This window comes from Heliangelus exortis, chromosome 13, assembly GCF_036169615.1.
Source record: "Heliangelus exortis chromosome 13, bHelExo1.hap1, whole genome shotgun sequence".
Taxonomy (NCBI): domain Eukaryota; kingdom Metazoa; phylum Chordata; class Aves; order Apodiformes; family Trochilidae; genus Heliangelus; species Heliangelus exortis.
The window spans coordinates 14,373,503-14,380,833 of record NC_092434.1 but is presented as its reverse complement, the minus strand read 5'-3'; the positions used below and the strand labels follow the sequence as shown (position 1 = coordinate 14,380,833).

Here is a 7,331-nt window from a genome sequence, read left to right as displayed (position 1 = left end):
AGAGCACAGGAAGATATCTTAACCCTACATTCGAGGCAGAGAATGCTGCAGACCCAGGGACCTGGCCACATGTGGGATTCAGGCAGCAGCAGCTTGAATGGAAAGCCCAGAAGCAGCACAAAAACTCCTTAGCTCAGCTGCTCCTGCTTCAATCCTACTTCAAGGCTAAAGTCACACTGGAAAAATGCTCCGAGACATTAGAAAAGGCACTGCAGAAATGCCAAGTATTTTTTTTTATTATTTTTTTTTTTTGTGCCAGGCTATTTTTAGCCAATTACTGAAGAGCAGGCAGTTATACCTCTGCTGTGTATTTTCCATCCAGATCCATAACCTAGGCTGGTAAGTGTGATCATATGTGAGCACACACAGAGGGAACACCACCTTGCTTTCATTTTCCTGGATGTTCCTTGGAGATGCTTCCCCAGCTGAGCACCAAATCACCACACAGTGCTGCTGGGCTTGGACATCCTCCAACTCTGGACACTCCAGAGTGTCAAGGAGAGAAAGTAGGCAAATATAGAAAGATGAAGGGACAGAGAGGAAGGAAACTATCAAATATCACAATCCCAACAAGCCATTACTTTTGTCTGGGATCAGCTGGAAGGTTAGCAATACACCATGCCTAACTATAGCAGCAAATTAGTAACAAATTAGTAAATGAAGTAAAACGATGACTACCAAATGGATTATTTGCAAGCACAACTTTGAATATTTCATTCCAAAGCTCAAAGCAAATACTAAATGACACTTTTGTAAAATACTGGTTTGCATAGAACAACAAGAATTGAAGCCCTATATGTAAGACTTGGGGGTTGGAGTAGACAAACTAACTACTTTAAACCACAGCATTTAGCAGGAAAGCTGGCCAAGTGCTACAGCATGTGAAACATTCTAAAAAAGGAAATATTGTGATAAAGTTTATCTGCTGTAAAAACAGTTAAAAAATTCCCAGTACATTTTTAAATGGAATCCCAGCTCCATTGTATCAGGTAATATGTCCTAGTGAAACAAAGCATTCCTGTTTTTCAGCCAACTAATAATCAGGTTGCATTTGGTACCCCCTCATGGAAAAGAGCAATTGCTATTAAAGGAACATAGCAATTAAATCACTAGGACTAAATTACCACATCCTCCCAGTTAGCTTTAGGAGTGGGCTTTTTGTGATGCAATCTCCACCAAAATTTCCTCACAAAGATTCCCTTGCAATGTGTCACAGGGGGAGAAGGCAAAGGTTTGCTCTCAATCTCTGTTCAGAAGCTGCTCCTAATCCTGCAGGAACTTGAAGATGTTGGGAGGGCAGAGCTCTCCATTCAGAGGCCACAGATTGCCACAGTCAATCAGGGTCATCTCTGACACCATCTCCCTGCTTTCACTGGGATAGAAAGACCCTACAAAAATTCCTGTGGTTTGCAGAAGTATCACTTTTTCATTTAAACTTTTCTGGTAAGAAGATGCACCTCAGCTCCATCTCCAAACTAAATTCACAAGCAAATGTGAATTGCTTCCACAAGAAGTAACCGAGATGGTCATCACAACCAAAATACACCAGCTGCTCTTTGAAAGCAGGTGTTGAGCTCTTCATATAGATGCACAGATCTCAGAAGCATCATCTGGCCCCTGGACATGATAGGTTCCCTATGAAGAACAGTGTTACTATAATCCCTCTTATGTAATGAAATATTCAATTTTCTTTTTCATTCTTAGAAAATAAAATACTAAATTACCCAGTTTAGTAGGTCAATGTCAAAACTTATGATGAAAAAGCATCTTCCTAAGAGAGTTTCTTAAAACCTGTATAATCAGGTTGGTAATGCTGCCCACAGGGAAAACCCATTAGCAGAAATCTCTTAACACATTTCAAAAAGCTAAACCTAAGTGGATTGTGGGTGTGCCTAACTTTGTTATATTGCAAGCAGCCCAACTCATCTGAAAGCATTGCTCCATCTCAGTGCATTGCTTTCCCTCCACATGTACTTGATGTTGAAATCTGCTAACACAGATTTTATGAAGACAAAGAAAGCAGATTTCACCTTCCTGAACACAACTGGAAGAAATTTCTGTGGCCATTTTAAAGGGTTAAGCTCTCCTTCGGAACTTCAATACTCAGAAATTCTATGCACTCTCTTTTTAGAGTACTCTTCCTTCCTTCCTACCCGCTAACACAATAGGGAAAGCTTTGTTATCATTAATCATCTTCAGAGCCCTGGGGATGCTCTGGGTATGAGCACTGCTGCAGCCTCACTGGAAAAAACCCACACAGGCACACACCAAAGTTTCTGTCTGAGTTTACTTGTGCAGAGTTTCAGTAGTGACTGGATTTATGAGCTGGGGACATGCTTAATGGTTCATCTAAAGTCAAAGGAACTAAATCTTTGATAATTCTCACCGGAATCAATATTTTCAAATAAAGACTTTTTTTCCCTTTGCCATGAAGATCTGTAATTTGAAGGAGGGGAAAGGGGGAGAGAGATATTTCAAATACTGTCTTACACAAAACATCACAAGATTAGAAAATGGAAACAGAGATGGAAATGTATCAAAAATTATGTATTTTGAGAGTGAATAATTGTGCCTTAACAGGGACAGTTTATCCAGACAAAACACCTTAAATAGGAGGCACTGTATGAGTTTAGCAACAATTCTTTGACTAATTCATCTTGTTAGTCTCCTAACAAATAGCCTCCCAACAAGCAGCCTGTCTCATCATTTCTGGAGACTCTGAAGGAAAAGGATATCCTGTAGAAATTAAAGAAAAGCAACATGGCTGAGAAAACATTTGTAAGTAAGAGACCTAATCAGAATGTTGATGACTAACTCCTTCATCTAAACGTCTTGGGGTTTTTTTTCATGCATTCTGCTACATGTAACTAATTTAAAAATACGCTCACTAGAGAAATAAGCAGAGACAATAAACAGTCTAGATTTGTCAAACAGGCTTTTTATCTGAAGATACAAATTCTGCACCTATTTATAGCTGTTTCCTCAATTTAATTCCTGCTCTTTATAACAGTATAGTGCTACCTTTATTAAATCCAATTGCCTACCTGAAGCTGGAAGATAGGAAGCTCAGATGTGGAGAAGTGAGTTTTTAAAATTCTTCACACAACACTTCCAAATTCCCCAAACAATCTGGGAACAGAATTTTGTAACTAAAAATAAACCCCACAGCTTCTAAGAGTCCAGTTTCAGCATCTCCAGTGCCATACAGATTGTACAGTGCATTCATGCTTAAAATTCTCTGAGCACCAAGTAGCTGTGCAAAAGCACTTCAAGTCAGATGTCCCTGCCAACCCACAAAATTATTATTTTTATGCATAATTGCAGTTCCTATGCATGCAGGTTAGGTCCACAGCATTGATTTTTTTGCCTACACTTCTGCTACTACAACATTGGTAACTTGAATCTAATTTTTTCTCAGAGTTTATACAACTAACCAGATGTTCTGTGTGTACACAGTGGAGTGGGCCATGAGCTAAGATTCTGTTTTCCTTCACAGAAGTTGCAATCTAAAGAAAAAAAAACCTGCACTGGAGAGTGGATTGGTCTTCACTCAACTGAGAAACAGAAGGAAAAAAACACACACAAGAGATGACAGCAACAGTGGGGCAGAGGGAAACAGTAGTAACCAGGCACATGAGACAAAAGTTCACAGCAAAGGTGAAGACCTGGGACTTGGAGACTTCATCTGGAAATGCCATCCACTGCAAGGCTTTGCAGAGTGGGACTGCAGGCACATTTTATCTCCAACTTCCATTTATAAAAAAAAGGAAATTTGAGTGGTTACCTACTTCAGAAGAACATTTAGAAGACAAACACAGGAAGAAGAGGTGGTGACCAAGTAGTGGCAATAGCAACCAAAGCTGTGGTCATATCTAAGGTAGATTAAGATAGGATCTGGCAGGTTAGGATGAGAGCTCTGGTTAGGATGCAGTAGGAGATGCTAAATAAGTAACAAATTATCTCCCCTCTGGCTCAGACAACATCTGTTCCTCCTCCCACTGAAATCCTTCTCCACAAGGAACAAGCTGTAAGGCCACCTTTAGGACACAGTAGTCTTTCAAAGTCAGTTTTCTTTACTTTGGAGCAGGCACACCTGAGATGGGTGGGCTCATCAGGCACAGTATCCTTACCCAGCTACCAGCCACCCTGTGGTGAACACTGTTCTCCCAGACACTTTATCCCATCATTTAAATGCTGCTTTAGACAACATTTTTTTCCTCCTTTTGATTGATGTCCAGCTCAGCACATTATCCCTTCCTTTAAATTGATGTCACTTTCTTTAAGACCCTAAGCATTACTCTAAACTGTGTTTTAATTGCTATTTATCTGTCCCTCAAGTGTGCAGAACCATGAATTGTTCAGCAAAGGCCAGGACATTTTATAAATAAAATCCTTGCTCACTGAGAATGATGATATTGGCTGGCAGCATCTGGATACACTTGCAAAGTGAAGATTTTACTTTTACAAGACAAGCCTAAAAACACAGATGGCATAAGCTGGTGTGAAACCTGTAGAAAGCTTTTTTCCCCCCTGTTCTTCGAATACCAACATAAGTCGATGAGTGGGAGGAAAGTTAAAGCTTACATACATCAGTTCAAGAAGGACAGGGAAGTGCTTGAAAGAGTCCAGCGCAGAGCTACTAAGATGATTAAGGGAGTGGAGCATCTCCCTTATGAGGAAAGGCTGAGGGAGCTGGGTCTCTTTAGTTTGGAGAAAAGGAGACTGAGGGGTGACCTCATCAATGTTTTCAAATATGTAAGGGGTGAGTGTCAGGGAGATGGAGCTAGGCTTTTCTCTATGGTGACCAGTGATAGGACAAGGGGTAATGGGTGTAAGTTGGAGCATAGGAGGTTCAAGTTGAATATCAGAAAGAATTTTTTTACTGTAAGGGTGACAGAGCCCTGGAACAGGCTGCCCAGGGGGGTTGTGGAGTCTCCTTCACTGGAGACATTCAAAACCCGCCTGGACACGTTCCTAGGCGATGTACTCTAGGTGGCCCTGCTCTGGCAGGGGGGGTTGGACTAGATGATCTTTCGAGGTCCCTTCCAACCCCTAGGATTCTATGATTCTATGATTCTATGATCCCAGCATGCCAACCCATGCCCTACTGAGATACTTGACTGTCTAGTGCTTCTAAGCAGCTGGAAAAATGTCAAACTGTCATCACTGATTAAAATGGGATTTTGTAGAAAGCATCACACATACTGTCAGAATTCCAGACTTATTTTGCATGACAAAAAAACCCCAAAATTTGCTAATATTGCTTAAAACCAGATTTTTTTTCCATGTTTCGTTTTGCATTCTACTAGTATTTACCCAAGGCTGTACATATCCAGTAATTAGAGACCCCATCTTGTTTTGGAGAGTTGGGGATTTACCCACCATGATTTTTCACTGGAAAGCTTGTACTCCTGAACAGCCTGGAACCACACAGATGTCTGCACATCAACATTGGTGTCACTTGCTGTCTCCAGGCTCATTCCTGAGCACTTGAGGGGAGCTTATCCTGGTGATTTTGATCTCTACAGCTCACCTGCAGTTCCCTCCCTTTCCCTACCCTCAGCTAAGGCAGCAACCAGTTTTGTTGTAGCAAACACCTTGTTAGAGGGGACAACCATATTAGCCTTTACTATTCAACACAGACTTTTGGATTGACAACCCAGAGCCACTTGACTCCCTTCTCTTGTCTAAAATAAAAATAAAATAAAATTAAAAAATAAAAAATAAAATAAAAATAAAAAATAAAATAAAAATAAAAAATAAAATAAAAATAAAAAATAAAATAAAAATAAAAAATAAAATAAAAATAAAAAATAAAATAAAAATAAAAAATAAAATAAAAATAAAAAATAAAATAAAAATAAAAAATAAAATAAAAATAAAAAATAAAATAAAAATAAAAAATAAAATAAAAATAAAAAATAAAATAAAAATAAAAAATAAAATAAAAATAAAAAATAAAATAAAAATAAAAAATAAAATAAAAATAAAAAATAAAATAAAAATAAAAAATAAAATAAAAATAAAAAATAAAATAAAAATAAAAAATAAAATAAAAATAAAATAAATAAAAATAAAATAAATAAAAATAAAATAAATAAAAATAAAATAAATAAAAATAAAATAAATAAAAATAAAATAAATAAAAATAAAATAAATAAAAATAAAAATTAATAAAATATTAATTAAAATAATAATTTAAAAAATGAAAAAAAAAATCTGAGCCAACAGGAGGTAGGACGTGGCACCTGCTCCCAGTGCTTTTGAGACAGGGACAACTAAATCTTCTCCATCCCAGTGCTGCACCACCAGCCAAGGACCTGGATGGCCATAATGGAAAAACCCAACAAGAGAGGGTCTGCAATATGTTCCAGACATTCCCCAGCTATGGGGCTGCCCAGCCCCCAGCCCCTGTTGCTGCCACACAGCTGCCTGCATCACAGCCTCTCTGGAATGGTGGCTAACAGATTAATTACTCACAGGTTCAGTGAGTTGGGTGCTCATCAGAAAGACAACATTAAGCACAGCTCTGCACCTGGCACACCTTATGAGGTGAAGCTGTTTCCAAAGCTGTGAGAGACTGTCCCCCAGATATGGCTTGACCCAACCCAGCAGCAACTCCCCTGGGCTCAGAGATCCACACTGAAAACCCCAGGCCCTGGGAAGTCTTTAAATACCTCAGGAGGGCTGGGATTAGGCCAGGGAACAGGACACATGGAAGCAGGGGATTGGTGGAGAGTGGCTGAGCCCTGTGCTGGTTGGCTGGCAGTGGGGCATGGGCACCACAGGTGGGACAGGACCTTGTGGGGTGACCCCCAGCCCAGGGCCACCACCAACCCCATGGAGTGACCCTCAGCCTCTATTGTCACCACCCTGTGTGGTTACCCCAGTCCAAGGCCACCACCAGCCCCATGAAGTGGCCCTCACCCTCTACTGTCACCACCCCGTGGGGTGACCCCAATCCCCTTCAACACTCATGGGCCAGGAGTAGCCCCCGCCCTGCAGTTCCTGGGGTCAGGGACTCACCTCAGGTGTCACCCCTGGTGACCCCCAGGACAGGCACTCCCAGCCCCACACCGGGTCACCACTGAGGCCATGCAGCATGGTCACAGCCCAGGCCTTGCTCCTCATCTCTCAGCCAGACTGGGAAACAAAAGCAAGGGCTGATTTCACAGTATTTGGGTTTGGGTTGGTTTTTTTCTTTTTTTTTTTATTCCTTTTTTTAATACACCTCTAACTGCACTTTGCAAGAAACATTCTGAAACAAGACAGCCCACCAAATCCAGCCCTCTGGTGAGGCAGGCACCATCGGCCTTGTCCCCGAATGCAGC

General features: G+C 40.4%; 1 long non-coding RNA gene across 1 annotated transcript in view; it reads left to right on the top strand.

Moving 5' to 3' along the window:
• Positions 1-6,456: 6,456 nt before the first annotated feature.
• Positions 6,457-7,331, top strand: part of LOC139801968 (uncharacterized) — a 1,381-nt gene continuing 506 nt past the window's right edge. Inside the window, exon 1 of the long non-coding RNA XR_011728437.1 lies at positions 6,457-6,552. This is a non-coding gene — a long non-coding RNA (uncharacterized lncRNA). The remainder of the gene's footprint in view (positions 6,553-7,331) is intronic.